At 43.4% G+C, this 22852-nt stretch overlaps 1 long non-coding RNA gene across 1 annotated transcript in view; it reads left to right on the forward strand.

Moving 5' to 3' along the window:
- Positions 1-22852, forward strand: part of LOC137318421 (uncharacterized) — a 201505-nt gene that overhangs the window by 52842 nt on the left and 125811 nt on the right. The window lies entirely within an intron of this gene.

Raw genomic sequence — 22852 nt, forward strand, 5'->3', positions numbered from 1 at the left:
TCTGTCCGTCTGTATTTCTCCATCTCTAGCGCTGTACATGAAAGCGGGATAGTGTTATTGAGCGTAATATGAACACCCTGTTGGAAGGTAAAGACTGATTCTGTGTCTGTGAACAGACCTACGGTGCTGTTGGTGAGACGGTCACTGTCCCTTCTATTATGTATGAGCCGGTCTGACGGTGCATTTATCAGTCTCCAGTCGAGTAAGGAAAGGTGGAGAGAAACAGCCTGTAACTGTCTGACACTGGACTGCCTATGAATGTTGAATTTATTCAGTAACTGGCCGTCTCTGGGTGTTTAGAATGGGACGGATGGGACACCAGTTACTATTGTCTGTCAGTCAGTTTTGGAGGAGGGAGAGAAAGACAGAGAGACTGGAGGAGCCGAGAGCGGATTATTTGTATTATCGCCTCAACCAAACATATTTCTGTGTGCAGACAATGTAATAATGTAAAACCAGATATGGATAATCACAACCACAGCTGTGATTGACTCCTGTCCCTGAAACTGGGGACCAGACATTGTGAGGAGCGCCGGCCTCAGAGTGTTTAACATTTACTGAGCTGGGAAACTACAACTAACCCCCGAGAATCTGCAGCACAGGCCGAGCGGGGAGGAAAGCCTGTCCCGGGAATTGTCAATCTGGCGAACAGTTTTTCCTGTGAATGTGAAGATGTGAACAGTGTTTCAGAGAGAGTGTGTTAAAGGGGCGGGTGGGTTAGATTAATGTCACTGTGTTTGTGTGGCCGGTCTCATCGCCAGATTTCCGAGTGCCTTTTGAGTACAATTTTAAAAAATCCCTGTCAAAGGATCGCCCTCCTCCCCTGCCGAGCTCCGAAGTGGAAATTTAAGGTAAAGTTTCAGATCAATTCAAGATTTCAGCCGAAAAACGGAGATCATGTCAGCGATCGGGTGAGAGAGCGCGATCAGTGCAGCAATGAAACGGGTTTAAATCGAAACTGGTGCTTTTAATTCCGGTGAAAGTTTTTCGACAGCAAACATACCGGTGTTAGAGATAGGAAGGGGCTAGTCTGGGACTCTGGAGTGCCCGATTTGAATTGGAATCGGGGAGTTTAAGAGGAGAGAGAAACACAGAGAGGCTGGAGGGGCCGGGAGCTGACAGCAGGATGTCTCCGCCCCGTCCGCTCTGTGCCTTTAAGTTGCTCTGTGCCGCCGCCTCTCGTTTCATTTCTGACCCAGCTCTGACTGTCAGAGAGATTTTCGACAGAGTCCCGGACATGACAGACACTGCAGCCGCCGAAACGGCACCTCCTGCCGCCGCCGCCGCCGCTCCACCCAAGGCTCCCAAGAAGAAGAAGGCGGTTCCCAGACCCAAGTCCACCGGTCCCCCGTTGGGAGAACAGATCCTCAAGATTGTGGGGGATTGCAAGGATCGCAAGGGGATATCCCTGGCCGCGATAAAGAAGGTTCTGGCTACCAAAGGCCTGGATGTGGAGAAGCTCCGGTCCCAGATCAAATTAAGTATCAAGAGAAATGTGGAAAAAGGCTCCCTGGTGCAGATCAAGGGCACGGGCGCCTCGGGCTCCTTCAGAGTCGCTAAGAAGGAAACCCAGGCAAAAGTGGTGAAGAAGGTGAAGAAACAAGTGACCAAGAAATCTCCCGGAAAGAAACCAGCGGCCAAAAAAACAGCGGTCAAGAAATTAACGGCCAAGAAACCAGCGGTCAAGAAATCGACCACGAAAAAGGCGGCGAAATCACCAATTAAGAAGAAAGCGGCGGCGAAGAAGCCCAAGACCCCCAAGACAGTGAAGGCGAAGGCGAAGAAGGTGGAAAAACCGAGGGCCAAGCCCAAGCCGAAGTCAGCAAAGCCCAAGAAAGCAGCGGGCAAAAAGAAGGAAAAAATCAAGTGCAACTTGTGACCATCTGAACCCAACGGCTCTTCTCAGAGCCACCCACGTCTCTCAGAAAAGAGCTGATCCCGGAATCAGATGATTCCTGTCCCGGGGCCGGGCTCAGATTTCAGATCGAAATCATTTCAAATAAACCCAGGGTCCCGGTGACTCGCTGACATTCGCTATCCCCCGCCCCACCCCCACTGTCTGAAATAAAATAGAGAGAATGGGATGTCCGGGCCGGGCCTCACTGGAACTGGCGTGTGTTCGGCTCCAGTCCCAGTTCATTTTTTCTCACAGATTCAGGGCGAGAGTCGGTGACAGGGTAAAACTGGCGGAGATCCGCCGCTATCACAATTCAAACCCCAACACATGAGATTCTTCAAATCAACTGGAATAAAGTGTTTGTAAACTGCTGAACCCGTCTGGGAGGGGATGTGTGGGGAGATCGAATCGGGTCTGGGGCTGAAATGGAAGGAGGCGGGTTGACTTGTTATAGAAAGGACGTATTTCGGCAGGAATATTGCTGACTATTGATTGTAACGGGGCTTATTGAAAAGCTCCGGGATTCTATGAAGCCCGAGTCTGCAAGGGTTTGTGCGGAGCGCTGTGTTTCGGTTCTATTATCGATAAACGGTTTGAAATTGTCGGTGGAGAAAGCTGGAGATGGAGCTGGAAGATCAGAGGCTGCTCTCCGCTCTGTCCGTCACTCTGACTCTCTCCTCCCCTCCCTGTTTAATATCTCACTCTGTCTCCTCCCCTCCCTGTTTAATATCTCACTCTGTCTCCTCCCCTCCCTGTTTAATATGTCTCTCTGTCTCCTCCCCTTCCTCTCTCACCCTCTGTCCGTTTCAGTCAGGTCAGGGCAGGCTGCATAAAAACGGAACCAGCATCAGTTTGCTGTTCATTCAGCAGCGATTTGAGTGAAGAATAATCATGTCTGGCAGAGGTAAAGGAGGCAAAGGACTGGGCAAAGGCGGAGCCAAGCGGCACCGTAAAGTGCTTCGTGATAACATCCAGGGGATCACCAAACCAGCCATCCGCCGCCTGGCTCGCCGTGGCGGTGTCAAGCGGATCTCGGGTCTGATCTACGAGGAAACCCGCGGGGTGCTGAAGGTTTTCCTGGAGAATGTGATCAGGGACGCGGTCACCTACACTGAACACGCCAAGCGCAAGACGGTCACTGCCATGGATGTGGTGTACGCTCTGAAACGGCAGGGCCGCACTCTCTATGGATTCGGCGGCTGAACAACTCGACCCTTTCAAACCGGACACAAAACAAAGGCTCTTCTAAGAGCCACCCACCGCCTCACAGAGAGAGCACTGACCTGGGAACGGGGAGTGGAAAGATCTCGGGATGGGGAAGTAGTTTCCGATATTTAATTAGTATGGGGAGATTCCCCAACACTCGGTACAGGGAGATCAGAAACAACGGCCCGGGTTCTCGGCCATCCCGAGAGAAGGAGCGGAATTCCCGGTTTCACGGTATAAATGAACAGGCGGTGATACAGAGTCTTTCCCCAGACATTACATTCTCCGCTCAGAGTAAAATCCCGCCTCACTCCCTCTCCCGCTGTGTCCTCTCTGCTCGCTCTTTATTTCCTGCCCTCATTCAATTATCAGTTCGATGTGAAGTTTCTGTTTGAGGAGCGGTTCACCGGGCCGGAACTGGCGGGATTTTTGAAATTGAAGCTGGACTTTGTCCCGTTCCGGAAAGCAATGACCGGGGCTTTATTCCCGCCCGTTTACAGACAGATCAGAGAATGAACCGGAATGTGAAACAGCCTGAGATTTGAGCTGAGGAGTAGGAAATAATGGAGATTATAAAGAGAGAGATTCTTAAATTGCTGGAGGGAAATTAGATTTTCTTGAAACTTATTTGATGCTCTGAAATTGGCGGGCTTTTTGAAATTGAAGATTAATTTCAGCTCAGCCAATTGGGGCCCAATATCTCCCGCCGTTTCGGTCTGACTGTTGGAGCTCGGTTCAAACCTGCGAATCACAGTCCAGGGGCAGTCCCTCACTGACAGGGTGTGAGACTGAAGCCAATCAGTGGCCAGGGGCGGATCCCCTTAGACACTTTAAAAGGAGGCCCCAGAGCGCAGTCCGTATTAACAGTCTCTGTTTCTCAGGTTGTGTTGAGATCTGTTCAGAAGATGGCCAGGACCAAGCAGACGGCGCGTAAATCGACCGGCGGGAAAGCTCCTCGCAAACAGTTGGCGACCAAAGCGGCCCGGAAGAGCGCTCCAGCCACGGGCGGAGTGAAGAAGCCTCATCGCTACAGACCCGGCACTGTGGCTCTGAGGGAGATCCGCCGCTACCAGAAATCCACCGAGCTGCTGATCCGCAAACTGCCCTTCCAGCGCCTGGTGCGAGAGATCGCTCAGGATTTCAAGACAGACCTGCGCTTCCAGAGCTCGGCCGTCATGGCCCTGCAGGAGGCCAGCGAGGCTTACCTGGTGGGGCTGTTTGAGGACACCAACCTGTGCGCCATCCACGCCAAGCGAGTCACCATCATGCCCAAAGACATCCAGCTGGCCCGCCGCATCCGCGGGGAGCGCGCCTAAACCCGACCCGGCTTCAGCACCAAGTGCAACAAAGGCTCTTTTCAGAGCCACCAAATCGGCGTTGGAAAGAGCTGTGATCTCCTGGGTTGAAATGGTGCGACAGTGCAGATAAAAACATACTAAAACGGGAAATTTATGAAGGGAGGGTGCGGATGTCAGGCGGGGCACGACTCGTATTTGTTAACTGTCCATATTATAGCCCGTATTTACACCAGAGAGAGTTCGGAGTAGAGCTGATCTGTGAATTTTCGGGCAGGTAAAGTAGCAGTGTTAAATTTACACAAACAGACAAGGGTGACAATTCCAGAATGACCAACATCAGGAATTTCAAACGGACACAGTTTAATTTCCACACATCACACCCAGGATTGGAGGGAGGTGAATTCCACTCATACAGCGCAGACTGAGTCCCATCATCACATCCAGTGCCACATTTGGACAGGGAAAGTGCTGGCAAACAGGTACAGAAAGATCTGATTTCGATCCTACTCTTTCACATCAGGTATCCACATCCCCAGTGTCAATTTAACTGGGACATATACACAGGGAGAGGCTCGAGCACTCGTGCAAAGTATAAGAAATGCAAGTTCTCATTTCCGATATAGTATCAGCTTGGCTCTGTTGGAAATATTTTAATCTCTAAAGAACCAGACTCGGATCAAATGAAGTTTGTCTTTTATCCCTCTCCAGCTGTAGAATCAGTGTAAAACTTAGTGTCACATTCACTGCGGTACTCGTCACTGACACAGGAACAGAGTGACAGGGACAGAATAAATCCCTCTCACAGCCAATAACGGATAAATTTCATTCACTGATTCAGCAATCGCTGACACAATAATCAACACATCCGTCACCTTCTGGCGGACAAGTCTGGGTAATGGAAGTCAGACCGAGTAAGTGTTGTGGGAGGATGAGACTGTAAATCACACTTACAATAATGGCCGGAACACAATAGAGTGCGTCTGTTGCCGATGAACAAACTCACCTGGTATTTCTGAATCCCACCCGCCCAGTTTAATGAACTGATTATTTTGTGTCTCATTTCCGATACAATCTGCAAATTTCAAACTATTGGACGGTGGCGACATCGACTCTCCGAAGCGAGTACTGCAACACATCATTTGTATTTAAGAAAATATCGTTAGTTTGTAACTAATGGGAGGCAGTTAGATCTAGAATCGGAATCAAAGAACGTAAAATCACCAGATCTTAAACAGATTCTTTATTTTAAAATTAATTTCTAACTCCGTTCAGACAGTAACCAGCCCTTTCATCGATACAGTGGGTGGCTCTGAAAAGAGCCTTTGGGTTATCAGATTAAATCTTGGCTGCTTTACTTGCTCTTGGAGCTCACAGTGCTGGTTTTCTTCGGCAGCAGCACGGCCTGGATATTAGGCAGCACCCCGCCCTGAGCGATGGTCACCCGTCCCAGCAGCTTGTTGAGCTCCTCGTCGTTGCGGATGGCCAGCTGCAGGTGTCTGGGGATGATGCGGGTCTTCTTGTTGTCCCGGGCCGCGTTGCCGGCCAGCTCGAGGATTTCAGCCGTCAGATACTCGAGCACAGCAGCCAGATAGACCGGGGCTCCGGCACCCACACGTTCAGCGTAGTTCCCCTTTCGCAGGAGCCTGTGAACACGGCCCACAGGGAACTGCAGTCCGGCCCGGGATGAGCGAGACTTGGCCTTGGCCCGAGCTTTACCGCCGGTTTTTCCTCTTCCAGACATTTCGACAATCTCACAAACACTTTGACAAAGAATGAAGAATGATTTCCGTATTGACCCTTCTTATAGACTGAAATGTCATCTGATTGGTTGTTCTTTAATACACCTCATTTGCCTATTTCATTAACCAATCAGATAGCTGGGAATCAGAAGAGGGCGGGATTTACCGGCCTCAACGGTCAGACAAGGAATTTGATGAATTTCAAAAAGCCCGCCAATTTCAGTGTAGTAAAGGACCGGATTTCGATCAATGTTCTCCCTGAGCACAAGATTTTAAACCCGTTCTTTGTATCTTGTCTTATTCAGCGCTACCCGTCACCAATCGCTGGCGCTGTTTAAAATCTGTTTTAAATTATGGCTCATTCTCACATCGCTTTCAAACTGTGCCGTTCGGGACTAAATCCCCATTCACAGCATTCCGTGAAGGAACACATTTCAATTTAGTCTTTATAAAAGTGACACGTTATAGATTGGTCCCTTCTCACAGAGCCGGGAATGTTTCTGTGAAAAGACGGACCCGGACGGAGCTCTCATTCTGACCCTATTCCGCTGTGTTTCTGCAAGGGGTGGGTTTGCTGTTAATGTGAGGATTTTCACATCAGCTTGTAAACATTCGGAGAATGGATTCTTACAGTTAAATGAAATACGAAGGGAGTGAGACAGAATTGTAACGCTTTAAGAGCGAAGCAAAGGGGAAGGAGCGGATCAGTTCATGGGTCAGGGATTTCAACGGGGCAGTTACAGTATCACTTCATTATAAGATTGAAATAATATTACAGTATCAAAATAATCCGAAGTATATAGGAAATGCAGCTCCCTCAGAGAGGTTGTGGGTGGCTCTTAAAAGAGCCGTTGTTTTTTTTCAGTACATTGTGGAGTTTTACTTGGAGCTGGTGTACTTGGTCACCGCCTTTGTCCCTTCAGACACGGCGTGCTTGGCCAGTTCCCCGGGCAGCAGCAGGCGCACGGCGGTCTGGATCTCCCGGGAGCTGATGGTCGCCCGTTTATTATAATGGGCCAGGCGGGAAGCCTCACCCGCGATGCGCTCGAAAATATCGTTCACAAAGGAGTTCATAATGCTCATGGCCTTGGAGGAGATGCCGGTGTCGGGGTGAACCTGCTTCATCACTTTGTAGACGTAGATGGAGTAACTCTCCTTCCTCGACTTTCTCCGCTTCTTGCCGCCCTTGGCTGGTGCTTTACTCAAGGTTTTCTTGGCGCCCTTCTTGGGAGCTGCTTTCTTGTCCTCAGGCATTTTCAAACTCAATTTCAGACCCAGAAATGACTCAAATCCGCTCCGAGCTCGGATTAAATAGGCAGCCCCACAGCCCTATGGTAATGAGGGATGGGGGAAGGCAATGATTGTGATTGGGTCATTGGGAGTGATACAACGTCACCTTTTCCTTTCACTCTCTGATTGGATATCTGAAGAAACCAATCAGATTTAACATCTGCCACCAATCACAAACACGCTCACACTGCACATTGTCCGGTTTCAGCAATTTGTCCGAACTGTTGCAGTTCTGCTTCCGGCCAGTAGATGTCCCCAAACCCCGGGTCATTGAAGTTTACAGATGAGAGAGGGACAGAAGATAAACTCATTCTTCACATTATATTGCACGGGTGGGATTTAGAAAAACTGGGAAAGGAAAACACTTGGTAAGACCAAACACGAGTTGTAATGCTGTATTAAATGCTTGTAATTAATTTAGGGGGTTTAGCCTGCACTGAGGAAGAATCCAACAAAATACAAGAAGACTGTATTAAGCTTGCTGAAAGGCAGTGTGAATGGCCATTGAATTTCCATATCGAAAGGTGTGAGGTGGTGCGGTTAGCTCGGGGGAATAAGGAGGCCAAACACTGCTTGGAAAATAAGAGTCTAAATGGTGTAGAAGAGCAAAGTGATTTAGGGGTACAGATTGACAAATCGTTAAAAGTAGCAACACAGGTTGATGAGGCCACAGAAAGCAAACACAGCACTGGGGTTTATTTCTAGAGGAATAGAATTGTTAAGCAGATAAGTTATGTTGAACTGTAATTTAAACTGTCAAACCTTCTGCCAAACTGTTAAACCTTCCCTTTCTGAAATCCGTGCTGACTATTCTTTATTATATTTTCGGTTTCTAGATGTTTTTCTATTGCTTCATTGAGTAAAAGATTCCATGATCATTCCTCCCACCGACCTTTAGTTAACTGGTCTATAGTTCCCTGGAATTGTTCTATCTCCTGTTTTAAATTATAAGAATCACATTTACTGTCATCCAGTCCTCTGGCACTATTCCTTTTTGTGATGATTTTTTCTATATATGTAACAGTGCCTCTGCTATCTTTTCCCTTGCTTCATTTAATATGTGCAGATGGAATCCATCTGGACCAGGAGTTTAACCACCCTTTCTAACTTAAATGTCTTGATTTCTTTATTGACCTCTTCCTCTAATATCATGTTCACCCTGTTAATCTCCCGGGTAAATACTGAGGAAAAGTAATAATTCAATATTTCTGGCATTTCACTGACGTTACCACTGAGTTTATTTTGTGCATCCCTTTATGGCACTGAAGCTATTCTGATTTTCCTTGTTTTATTTATGCATCTGTAGAATAATTTACTGTTTCTTTTGATATTCCTTGATAATTTAATTTCGTAGTTCCTCTTTGCTTCCCCAATTGTTCTTGTGAAATCTTCCTGACCGTTTCCTGTTCTCTTTTGTCATCCTCTTATTTAATATTTATAAATGAGAAATTCCACCAGCTTTTTGTGTCTGTTCAGGGGCTGGTGTTTGGGAACTATTTATTGTCTATGATTAAAGTGCCAGAAACTCAAAACCCAAACTCCACAGAAACATTCTATTTCTCCCTCCGAGTGAACTAAGGTGCTATAATGGTGAGCATAGCTGCCTTCCAAACAGTTAATTCCAACAAGTTTGAATCCCAGTTCGCTTAATTCAGAAACACCAAGACTGGAACCGAATTTGATGCTGTTCAGAGCGATAGTGTTTCCAAAACACAAACGGGTCTAATTTACATTTGAAAAAATACTTTTAAAGCTCATTTATATCCCCCATAATGTTAAATTTATCTCTGTCCCTTTGTATTATTATTTCCCCTGATCTGTACTGTGGATATTGAACACAATTGTCCGGATTCAGTGAAATTAATTGATTTTCTGAAGTTTTTCCCTCTGCTGATTCCCGTTCCTTATTTAAATTATGTCGGATTAACCTTTCTGATCTATAGAAGGGTCATAGTCCTGAACCGTTAACCCGAGCTTCCCTTCTCCACAGATGCTGCCGGACCTGCTGAGTCTTTCCAGCATTTTTGGTATTTTTTTCTCTCTATTTTATCCCTTTCACCTTTGACGGTCGCCATTAAAACTTCCAGCTTCATGCTCAGTTTTTATTCGTGTTTCAGTTCGGTTTATTTGAATTAATCTAAATCGTGTCCTGAGAAATCAGACAGAAATATTGCGCAATGTCGAGTGAAATATAATGGGGCAAATTCACAACTATCGAATGAGTAAAACAAAAACTTTATTCTGAATCAATTGTCTTAATATTTCACTGTCAAAATATCAAAAAATACGATACTGGAAGTTACAGAGAGAAACTATTTCCTCACACTGCACATTGTCCTGAATCTGGAACAACGACAGACAATGTGAATTTGTTCCACTCTGTTACAGTTCTCCCTTCCGGCCAGTAGATGTCAGACTGTATATTCATTCTGTATCTGTCAGTCTCCACTACTGTCTGTGAGTGGGAGATAAATTCTCTCTCTGTCAGACTCTGGTACTGTGTGTGAGTGTGGGATTCATTCTGTATCTGTCAGTCTCTGGTACTGTGTGTGAGTGTGGGATTCATTCTGTGTCTGTCAATCTCTGGCACTGTGTGTGAGTGTGGGATTCATTCTGTATCTGTCAGACTCTGGTACTGTATGTGAGTGTGGGATTCATTCTGAATCTGTCAGTCTCTGGTACTGTGTGTGAGTGTGGGATTCATTCTGTGTCTATCAATCTCTGGCACTGTGTGTGAGTGTGGGATTCATTCTGTATCTGTCAGACTCTGATACAGTGTGTGAGTGTGGGATTCATTCTGAATCTGTCAGTTTCTGGTACTGTGTGTGAGTGTGGGATTCACTCTGTGTCTGTCAGTTTGTGGTACTGTGTATGAGTGTGGGATTCATTCTGTATCTGTCAGTCTCTGGTACAGTGTGTGAGTGTGGGATTCATTCTGTATCTGTCAGACTCTGGTACTGTGTGTGAGTGTGGGATTCATTCTGTGTCTATCAATCTCTGGCACTGTGTGTGAGTGTGGGATTCATTCTGTATCTGTCAGACTCTGATACAGTGTGTGAGTGTGGGATTCATTCTGTATCTGTCAGACTCTGATACTGTGTGTGAGTGTGGGATTCATTCTGAATCTGTCAGACTCTGGTGCTGCCTGTGAGTGTGGGATTCATTCTGTGACAGTCAGTCTCTGGTATTATATCTCAGTGTAGGATTTATTCTGTAACTCAGTTTCTGGGACCAAGTGCAAGTCTGGATTCGTTCTGTATTCTTATTTCAGGTTACAGTATGTTGCTTGAAACTGTATCTTTAATACATGAATGTATGCATAGTCCTTTGTCTAGTGTTAATTTGTAATTATGGATACACTTTAGAACTTTGTTTTAATCATGCAATGTTTGTGAGTTTTGATGTAGGATTACATCTTAATTTCTGTGAAGACTATTTTAAATGAGAATGTACATTTCAATATCTTACTGTGAAATTATTGGACTGGTATTTATTGTGTAGTTCAGTCTGCATTAATGGGAATGAGACTGTATCTTTCAGTCTGACACTGTGTGCTATATTTGGACTTGTGTGTAAGGAATAACTCAGTCTGCAATAATGGAATTGATGCCGTACCTTTCAGCATGAGCTTAACCTGATTATTGGACTGGTTTGCAATGTGTAGCTTAGTCAACACTAATCGGATTGATACTGTATCTTTCAGTCTGACACTGTGTGCTATATTTGGACTTGTGTGTAAGGAATAACTCAGTCTGCAATAATGGAATTGATGCCGTACCTTTCAGCATGAGCTTGACCTGATTGTTGGACTGGTTTGCAATGTGTAGCTGAGTCAACACTAATAGGATTGATACTGTATCTTTCAGTATGATACTGTATTCGAATTTTGGACCATATATAATGTGTAGCTCAATCTGCACTAATGGAATTGATACTGTATCTTTCAATCTGACACTGAGATTGTTGGGCTCATATCTGTTGTGTAGCTCAGTCTGCACTAATGGAATTCATACTGCATCTTTCAGCATGACCCTAAATGTGATTTCTGGACTGATATCTAATGTGTAACTCAATCTGCACTAATGGGATTGATACTGTATCTTTCAGTCTGATACTGTGTGAGATTTGTATACTGGTATGTAACGTGTGGGTCAGTCTGTACTAATCAAATCAAAATTGTACCTTTCAATCTGACACTGAGATTTTTAGACTGGTATTTGATGTGCAGCTCAGTCTGCATTAATGGAATTGATACTGTATCTTTCAATCTAATACTGTATGAGAATTTTGGACTGGTATCTAACGTGTACCTCAGTCTGCAGTAAAGGAATTGAAACTGTACATTTCATTCTGACACTATGAGATATTTGGACATATATGTGAGTCAAATATGGGTCACATCTGAACTGATATCTAATTTGCATCTCAGGGTACAATATTGGCATGAATACTGCATCTTTAAGCTCATAATGTGTGAGTTGTGGGCTGGTATTTAATTTGATTCTTGGAGTACACTATTGTAATTCATGCTGTACCTATCAATCAGTACCATGTGTCAGTTCTATCTGGTATGTAATTTGTAGCTAATTCTGAACTAATGTGAGATTAACACAGTTCGTTTCAATCTGATAGTGGGTGTGATTTTGGACTGGGAATTATTTATCTGCCAGTCAGTAGTACTGAGTTGTTGTGAAATGGAAATCCCGTCTGTCTCTCCTGCTCTGTTTTGACTGTTGGATTGGGATCAGTGTGGGACTGACTATTTCTGCTGTCTGAGACTGTGGGACTGATGACCTGTCTGTGTCTCTGTGCTCTGTGTGTGATAATATACATACTGTGTGTGAGAAGGAGCTGGCTGCACTGACTGCTCCTTGTGCCTCGGGAGGAGTAAACATCACACTGATTCTGGGTCCTTCAAGTATTTGCCTGTAGGAAGATAAATTATATCTTGTAATTCAAAAAAAGATGAAGTAGAAAATACATAGGTGATTAATTGAATCTCTCTGTTAATAATCATTGTAATAACAACAAATGAAAACCAGGGATTCAAACAGTGTCAGTGGCTGACTCCACTGCAGTGCTGCAGCACTCAGCTTCTGCACACCAGGTATGTTGGGCTGTTTTACAACAATTTAGTGACATCCAGACACAACCCAACCCCTGCACTGATCCATGAATGGGGCTACACGATGGACCTTTGTACAGGTCAGGGTTCTAATCCCCTCTCCCTTGGGACTAACCATTCAACTGATACATATCAGCCGCTGTTTAAAATGTGTCCTTCACACTCCTCACCTGAAGCCTGCAATAGATGCTCTTTGTATAACTTCCCATATCCTTACTGTCCGGCTCTATTTACTGCTCAATAACAAACACTAAAGGTTAATGAGCAGCTATAAAAATTTAGACTTAATTCCTGCTACCAATCACAAACACGCTCACACTGCACATTGTCCGGTTTCAGCAATTTGTTCCGAACTGTTGCAGTTCTGCTTCCGGCCAGTAGATGTCCCCAAACCCCGGGTCATTGAAGTTTACAGATGAGAGAGGGACAGAAGATAAACTCATTCTTCACATTATATTGCACGGGTGGGATTTAGAAAAACTGGGAATGGAGACGAGCTGCAAGTACATTTTGTTAGACCAAACATTAGTTGTAATGCTGTGTTAAATTCTTGTAATTGATTGAGGAAATATAGTCGATACTGAGGAAGACTGGGATAAAATAAGCTTGCAGAACGGCCGTGTCAATGGCCATTGAATTTCAATATAGAAAGGTGTGAGGTGGGGCATTTCGCTAAGGGGAATAAGGAGGCCACACACTGCTTGCAAAATAAGAGTCTAAATGGGGTAGAGGAGCAATGTAAATCATCCTGAGAAATCAGAGAGAAATACTGCACAATGTACAGTGAAATATAATGGGGCAAATTCACAACTATGGAATGAGTGAAACAAAAACTTTATTATGAATCAATTGTCTTCATTTTTCATCGTCAAAAAGTGCAAAAATACGAGAGTAAACGTTACAGACAGAAACTTCCCTCACATTGCACATTGTCCTGTTTCTGTCACCATGACAGATAATGTGAATTTGTTCCCTCATTGCAGTTGCCGCTTACCGCCAGTAGAGGTCAGTCTCTGGTACTGTATATGAGACTGGGATTTATTCTGTATCTGTATCTCTGGTACTGAGTACGAGAGTGGGGTTTATTCTGTATCTGTCAGTCTCCAGGTACTATGTATAAGTGTTGCGTTTATTCTGTACCTGTCAGTCTCTGCTACTGTCTGTGTGTGGCGGATACATTCTGTATCTGCCATTCTCTGCTACTTTATCTCAGTGTGGGATTTGTTCTGTCATTCAGTCTCTGAGACAATGTGCAAGTCTGGATTCATTCTGTATTCTTATTTCAGTTTACAATATTGCATTGAAACTGTATCTTTAACACTTTAAAGTATATACAGTTCTTCATCGAGCATTTAATTTGTAAATATGGATACACTTTTTGATTTTCTTTAAACAAACGACGTGTGTGAGTTTTGGAGTAGTATTACATCTTAATCTCTGAACTCTATTGTGAACGATAATATACCTTTCAATCTGTTCACGATGAAATTACTGGACTAGTATATAATGTATAGTTCAGTCTGCAATAATGGGATTAATTCTGTATCTGAGTCTAACACTGTATGAGATTTTTGGACTGGTATGTAATATGTAGCTCATCCTGCACGAAATGAATTGATACTGTATCTATCAGTCTGATACTGTATTAAATTTTTGGACTGGAATGCAATGTATAGCTCAGTCTGCACTAATGGAATTGATACTGAATCTTTCAATGTGATACTGTATGAGATTTTTGGACTGGTGAGTAACATACAGATCAGTCTGTGCTAATGGAATTGATATAGTATCTTTGAGTCTGATAGGGTATGAGATTCTTGGACTGCTATATAATGTGTGGCTCAGTCTGCACTAATTGAATTGATTCTGTATCTTTCAGTCTAATATTGTATGAGATTGTTGGACTGATATATAATGTTGAGCTCAGGCGGTGTGAATAGAATTAAATTATATCTTCCAGTCTGATCATTTGTGATTTTTGGACTTGTATGTAATGTGTAGCTCACTCTGTACCAATGGTATTGAGAATGTTTATTTCAGTATAACATGAGTATTTACCAATATATTGAATATGTAGCTCAGTCTGCACCAACAGAATTTATGCTGTATCTTTCAATCTGCCACTATGAGATCTTTGGACTGGTCTATATTGTGTAACTCAGTCTGCAGTAATGTGACTATGACATTCATTCTGTATCTGTAGTCTCCAGTACAGTCTGTGAGTGTGGGATTCATTCTGTGTCTGTCAGTCACTGGTACTGTGAGTGTGGGATTCATTCTGTGTCTGCAGGTCTCTGGTACTGTGTGTGAGTGTGGGATTCATTCTGTGTCTGTCAGTCTCTGTACTGTGTGTGAGTGTGGGATTGATTCTGTGTCTGTCAGTCTCTGTACTGTGTGTGAGTGTAGGATTCATTCTGTATCTGCAGGTCTCTGGTACTGTGTGTGAGTGTGGGATTCATTCTGTGTCTGTCAGTCTCTGGTACTGTGTGTGAGTGTGGGATTCATTCTGTGTCTGTCAGTCTCTGTACTGTGTGTGAGTGTAGGATTCATTCTGTATCTGCAGGTCTCTGGTACAGTGTGTGAGTGTGGGATTCATTCTGTGTCTGTCAGTCTCTGTACTGTGTGTGAGTGTGGGATTCATTCTGTATCTGCAGGTCTCTGGTACAGTGTGTGAGTGTGGGATTCATTCTGGATCTGTCCATCTCTGGTGCTGTGTGTGAGTGTGGGATTCATTCTGTAATTCAGTCTCTGAGACAATGTGCAAGTCTGAATTCATTCTGTATTCTTATTTCAGTTTACAGTATTGGATTTGAAACTGTATCTTTAATACTTTAAATTATATACAGTTCTTCATCTCATGTTTAATTTGTAAATATGGATACACTTCTCGATTTTCTTTAATCAAACATGTGTGAGTTTTGGAGTAGTATTACATCTTTATCATTCACGATAGAGTTCAGAGATTATGCACCTTTCAATCTGTTCACAGTGAAATTATTGGATTGGTATGTAATGTTTAGCTCAGTCTTCAATAATGGGATTAATTCTGTATCTCAACCTAATATTGTATGAGATTTTTGGACTGGTATGTAATATGTAGCTCAGCCTGTACTAAAGGAATTAATACTGTATCTATCAGTCTGACGCTGTATTAGATTTTTGGACGGGAATGTGATGTGTCGCTCAGTCTTCAATAATGGAAGTGATACTGAATCTTTCGATCTGATATTCGATGTGATTTTTGGACTGATGAGTAACATGGAGCTCTGTACGTGCTATGGAATTGATATTGTATCTTTGAGTCTGATAGGGTATGAGATTCTTGGACTTCTATATAAATTGTGGCACAGTCTGCACTGATCGAATTGATACTGTATCTTTCAGTCTGATATTGTATGGGATTTGCAGTCCGGTACATAATGTACAGGTCAGGCAGTGCTAATAGAATTGATACTGTATCTTCCAGTCTGATCATTTATGAGGTTTTTGGACTAGTATGTAATGTGTAGCTCAGTCGAAACCAATGGTATTGATAATGTTTATTTCAGTATAATACGCTATGAGTATTTACTAATATATCTAATATGTAGCTCAGTCTGCACTAATGGAATTTATACTGTATCTTTCAATCTGACACTGTGATATCTTTGAACTAGTATGTAAAATGTAACTCAGTCTGCAGTAGTGTGATTGTGAGATTCATTCTGTGACTGTCAGTTCCTGATACTCTTTGTGAGTGTGGGATTCATTCTGCATCTGTCAGCATCTGGTACTGGTTGTGAGTGTGGGATTCATTCTGCATCTGTCAGTCTCTGATACTGTGTGTGAGTGTGGGATTCATTCTGTATCTGTCTGTCTCTGGTACTGTGTGTGAGTGTGGGATTCATTCTGTATCTGTCTGTCTCTGGTACTGTTTTTGAGAGTGGGATTTATTCTGTATCTGCCATTCTCTGCTACATTATCTCAGTGAGGGATTCATTCTGTAATTCAGTCTCTGAGACAATGTGCAAGTCTGAATTCATTCTGTATTCTTATTTCAGTTTACAGTAACGTATTTGAAACTGTATCTTTAATACTTGAAATTATATACAGTTCTTCGTCTCATGTTTAATTTGTAAATATGGAGACACTTTTCGATTTTCTTTAATCAAACATGTGTGAGTTTTGGAGTAGTATTACATCTTTATCATTCACAATAGAGTTCAGAGATTATGTACCTTTCAGCCTGTTCACAGTGAAATTATTGGATTGGTATGTAATGTTTAGCTCAGTCTGCAATAATGGGATTAATTCTGTATCTCAATCTAATGTTGTATGAGATTTCTGGACTGGTATGTAATATGTAGCTCAGCCTACACGAAAGGAATTGATACTGTATCTATCAGTCTGACGCTGTATTAGAATTTTTGGACTGGAATGTGATGTGTAGCTCAGTCTTCAATAATGGAAGTGATACTGAATCTTTCAATCTGATATTCTATGTGATTTTTGGACTGATGAGTAACATGTAGCTCAGTATGTGCTATGGAATTGATATTGTATCTTTGAGTCTGATAGGGTATGAGATTCTTGGACTGCTATATAATGTGTGGCTCAGTCTGCACTAATGGAATTATACTGTATCTTTCAGTCTAATAATGTGTGGGATTTTCAGTCTGGTATGTAATGTACAGGTCAGGCAGTGCTAATAGAATTGATACTGTATCTTCAAGTCTGATCATTTATGAGGTTTTTGGACTGGTATGTAATGTGACGCTCATTCTGAACCAATGGTATTGATAATGTTAATTTCAGTATAATAATCTATGAGTATTTACTAATATATCTAAAATGTAGCTCAGTCTGCACTAATGGAATTTATACTGTATCTTTCAATCTGACACTACGATATCTTTGAACTGGTATGTAAAATGTACCTCAGTCTGAAGTAGTGTGACTGTGAGATTCATTCTGTGACTGTCAGTTCCTGATAATCTATGTGAGTGTGGGATTCATTCTGTATCTGTCAGTCTCTGGTACTGGTTGTGAGTGAGGGATTAATTCTGTATCTGTCAGTCTCTGGTACTGTATGTGAGTGTTGGATTCATTCTGTATCTGTCAGTCTCTGGTACTGTGTGTGAGTGTGGGATTCATTCTGTTTCTGTCATCTCTGGTACCATACTTGAGTGTGGGATTCACTCTGTGTCTGGCAACCTCTAGTACTGTATGTGAGCTTGGGATTCCTTCTGCATGTGTCAGTCTCTGGAACGTTATGTGAGTGTGAGATTCATTCTGTGTCTGTCCATAATTAATCTCTCAGATTACATTATGGTATTCAATACTCTAGCTTTAATATCTTAATGTTCAAGTAGTTTTTCTCATTATTTAATTGGTAAATATGGATACACTTTAGGATTTGATGCTGGAGGTTTTAATGAGATAATTTGTGTGAATTTGGACTACTATTAAATCTGTATCTCTATCAGTATTATTGTGAATGATAATATATCTTGCAAACTGATATGGTGATATTTTTGAATTGGTATATAATGTGTCGATCAGTCTGCACTAAAGGAAATGATACTGCATCTTTAAGTTTTATTATAAGATTTTTGGACTCGTGTGTAATGTGTGCTCACAGAATTGATACTTTATCTTTAAATCTCATACTATGAGTTTATTATAAACTGGTATCTAATCTGTTTCTCAGGTTACACTGTCACAGCATTTCTCAATCTGATACTGTACATGAGTTTTGGACTTGCAATTTGTATTCGAATGGTACACAATTCGAATGGATACTTCATGTATTAAACTCACGTGTGTGTGAGAGAGATTTAGGCAAGCATACAATTGGAATCTTGGGGTATCTGGGATTTAATTCATGGCTAAAGTTTTCCTTTTTCGAAATTGACAATCTGAAAGCATGACTTTGGACTGGGATTTTTGTATCCACCTGTCAGCGGGACTGAGTGAGGGGGAAATGGAACAGTGTCTGCCTCACCTGCTCTGTTTGACTGTTGGATTGAAAATGTGTCCCTGGAACTTGGGATCAGTGTGGGACTGAATACTTCTGCTGTCTGAGACTGTGGAACTGATGATCTGTCTGTGTCTCTGTGCTCTATGAGTGATAATGTACTTACTGTGTGTGAGAAGGAGCTGGCTGCACTGTTCCTTTGCCTCGGATGGAGGAAACTTCACATTCATTCTGGCTCCTTCAAGGGTTTGACTGTAAAAAGAAACATATATCTTGTAACTCAAGAAGAGGTGAGGTCGAAAATACAGAAGTGATCAGTTTAATATCTGTGAATAATTATTTTGAATATCCACAAATGAAAACCAGTGATACAAACGGTGTCAGTGTCTGACTCCACTGCAGTACTGCAGCACTCAGCTTCTGCACACCAGGTGTGTTGGGCGATTTTAAAACAATTTAGTGACATCCCCTCCACTGATCCATGAATGGGACTACCCGATGGGGCAGGGACCTTTGTACAGGTCAGGTTTCTAATCTCCTCTCCCATGGGACAAACCGTTCAAATGAAAGCAAACAACCGCTGTTTCAATTGTGTCCTTCACACTTCTCACGTGATGCCTGCAATAGATACTGTTTGTATAACTCCCCACATCCTGACTGTTCACTGTCCAAAAACAGGGTGAGACTGGAACTAAACCAGGAACATTCACCACTGGTTTGGGGAGAGAAAGCAGCAATGATTTTAAATAGCAGGTTCTTCCCACTCTGTCTCCCTTCCCCTGGACACACCCTGTTCACACACAGCCCGAGAATGACCTCTCCCTTCCCCCGCTCACTCCATGTTCCGGGACCAGTTCCTGATCCACTCCGCCTCTTACAAACAGCCCCCGGACTCCCCCTGACCTTCCCCCGGACTCAATGCCGATCTCTGAGCCCATCTGCGGACACGGTCCCGAAGCGATGAGCTGCTGTAACGAGGCTGCTCTTTGCTCCCTTCCCCCGGGGGCCGTGATCTCTCCATTCCCGGCTGTTTTAAACCATCTTCTTCCGCTCACTGAGGGAATGGCGCCCACAGGCCGAGCTGGGGGAGGGGAGCGCGCATGCGCTCTTCTGCTCACCAACAAGCAGCGCTGGGGGCGGGGCTGAGTCACGCATGCGCAGATATCTGGTTTAATTCCCAATACAAAAATCGATGGAAACTTTCCCCAATTGGAATTTTTCAGAGTCTGAGCAAAGGAAGTGGGTCTGGGGGAAAGGTCAGAGGGAATGGGGTCCACAGGCAGTGCAGGAACAGGCACCAGAATGGGAAACAGATGGGATTCCACCAGTGCCTAATGCTGGAATCCAGACTGACTTTACAATCTCTAACTATTAAACTAGATGTTTCCATCCCTGCTGTTTCTCTCGGTATCTTTTGATGGTAAAGAGCCTTTCAGTGATAAAGTGGGCGGTTCTGAAATGAGCCAATGGATTCTGTTCATTCTTGGACTCTTTACTGATAAAACTGACGCGTGAGGAAGAAACTGGAGGAAGGATTTCTCAAACCAATCCTGGAAAACATGGAGGAAAGAGTGAGTCGGTGTGTTTGTCGGGACCATGTAGGATTAATATCCGATAGCAGAAGTCCCAGATTAATTTAATCAGAGTGATACTCTCGATGACTGAGAGTAATACCGAACGTCCCTCTGCTGCAAAACAGAATAAAGTACAACAGGCAAGAGAGAGTCAAATGTGGCCCATTGTTTTTTCACTCTCTGAACTGAGGGTGGGATTAATAGTGTGTCTGCCTCTGGTCCAATATCAGTGAGAGATGAGATTGCATCTTTTGTCTCTCCAATGGGATCTTTCTGGATAACACTTAGCTTTGCAGCTCAGTCTGCAACTGATACTCTGGCACTGTGTCTCTCCGCGCTATCTCTCACCGTATCTGTCTCGCTTTATCTCGCTTTCTGGTGCTGGAGATGAACACACTGATAGGAAGTGTAAGACTGACAGTGTATGTTTGTCTTTCTCTAATGCTGGACATGAAGGTGTGATATTGTCTGATATAAAGCAGAGGGAATGGGATATCCGGGCCGGGCCTCACTGTAACTGGGGATGTGTTCGGCTCCAGTCCCAGTTCAAGGTCATCATCTTTTCACAGATTGAGGGCAAGTGTCTCTGTGAGAAGGTAACACTGGTGGAGAAACTCCGCGTCATAACTCAAACCCCAACAGATGAGATTCTCAACATCAGCTGGAATAAGGTGTTTGTGAACTGCTGAACCCGTCTGGGAGGGAATGTGTGGGGAGATAGAATCGGGTCTGGGACTGAAATGGAAGGAGGCGGGTTGACTTGTTAACGAAGGGACTGTATTTCGGCAGGAATATTACTGACTGTTAATTGCAACGGGGCTTATTTAAAAGCTCCGGATTTCTGGAAATCTTTGAATATGAAGCCCGAGTCTGTAAGGGTTTGTGCGGAGCGCTGTGTTTCGGTTCTATTATCGATAAACGGTTTGAAATTGGCGGATGGAGAAAGCTGGAGGTGGAGCTGGAAGATCAGACGCCGCTCTCTGCTCTGTTTTTCACTGTCTCCTCCGCTCCCTCCCTCTCTGTTCAATCCCCCATATGGAACCAAAGCGGATAGCTGGACTCTAAACTCGGTTCATTAGTCAACAAGACGAAAGGCGAGTAATGTTTCTGATCTCCTGAGCACCAGGCAATTCACTGTTATTTGTTTCTGTGCAGAGTTACATTTCAATGATTCCCCAGTGTGTTTAATGCGTTATGTAAATAATCTAACAAAATAGAACAGAAAGGGAGCGAAGCGCTGAATCCCACAGATGTGGAAAGGTTAGTCGAGCAGTTCTGGTGATGCTTTACGAGCCCAGCATGGCAAGTATTTCAAATAAACACAAGAAATGTGGTGATGTGTGGACTGGGGTCCATAAGTCACCATTTAAATTACCGGACTGTGGTCGGTGCCCTAACTCCAGTCCCATTAATACCTCATCTCGGCTACAACGAGAATAAAGCAGCTCAAAGCCACGCTGGTAGCATGATATCAGCGTCTCCCTTCAGACAGTAACCAGCCCTTTCACAGATACAGTGGGTGGCTCTGAAAAGAGCCTTTACATCGAGTTACATCGAAACTACGGCACAGAAACAGGCCATTCGGCCCAACTGGTCTGTGTTGCCGTTTATGCTCCACACGAGGCTGCTCCCTCCCTACTTCATCTAACTCTATCAGAATACCGTTCGATTCCTTCCTTCCTCATGTGTTTCTCTAGCTTCCCCTTAAATGCACCTGTGCTATTTGCCTGAGCTGCTCCTTGTGGTAGCATTTTCCACATTCTAACCACTCTTTGGGTAAAGCAGTTTCTCCTGAATTCCCTATTGGATTTATTAGCGACTATTTTATATTTATTATCTTTAGTTTTGGACTCCCCACAAGTGGAAACATTTTCTCTATGTCTACCCTATGAAACCCTATCATAAGACCTCTATCAAGTCACCCCTCAGCCTTCTCTTTTCGAGTGAAAAGACCCCCAGTCTGTTCAGCATTTCCCAATAAGAATATCCTCTCATTTCTCGTATCACGAGAATCTTGTTTGCACCTTCTAAGTCCTTTATATAATATGGAGACCAGAACTGTGCACAGTACTCCAAGTGTGGTCGAACCAAAGTTCCATACTATTTTAACATAACTTCTTTGATTTTCAATTCTATCTCTCTAGAATGAATCTCAGTGTTTGATTTGCCTTTTTGTGACCTTATTAACTTGCGTCGCTACTTTCAGTAATTTTTATATCTGTACCACGAGATCCATTTGCTCCTCCAGCCCGTTTAGACTCTTATTATCCAAGCAGTGTGTGACCTCCTTATTCTTCATTCTGCAACTTTATTAATGTCCTCTTGCATTTTGATGCATTCTTCCTTTGTATTAACTACATCGCCCAATTTGTTGTCGTCCACAAATTTTGAAATTGTACTTCCGATTCTCGAGTCCCGAATTGTTCATGTAAATTGTGAACGGTGGTCCTAACACCGATCCCTGTGGAACTCCACTTCCCACCTTTTTGACAATCTGAGTAACTACCCTTAACCTCTATTCTCTGTTTTCTGTTTTGATGCCAGCTTGCAAACCATTCTATCACCTGTCCCTGAACCCACGTGCTCTGAACTTAGCCATGAGTGGACAATGCATTACCTTATCGAAGGCCTTCGGAAAATCCAAATATATTGCATCAACTACATGAACCTTGCTCTCCTTGGGTCTCTCTCAGAGTGTTTACACTGCCCGCTCACCCTCACTGATATTCTATCTTTGAACTGCTGTAATATTGTCCTTTAGTAATAT

Source organism: Heptranchias perlo, unplaced genomic scaffold (genome assembly GCF_035084215.1).
Source record: "Heptranchias perlo isolate sHepPer1 unplaced genomic scaffold, sHepPer1.hap1 HAP1_SCAFFOLD_70, whole genome shotgun sequence".
In the NCBI taxonomy this organism is placed as follows: domain Eukaryota; kingdom Metazoa; phylum Chordata; class Chondrichthyes; order Hexanchiformes; family Hexanchidae; genus Heptranchias; species Heptranchias perlo.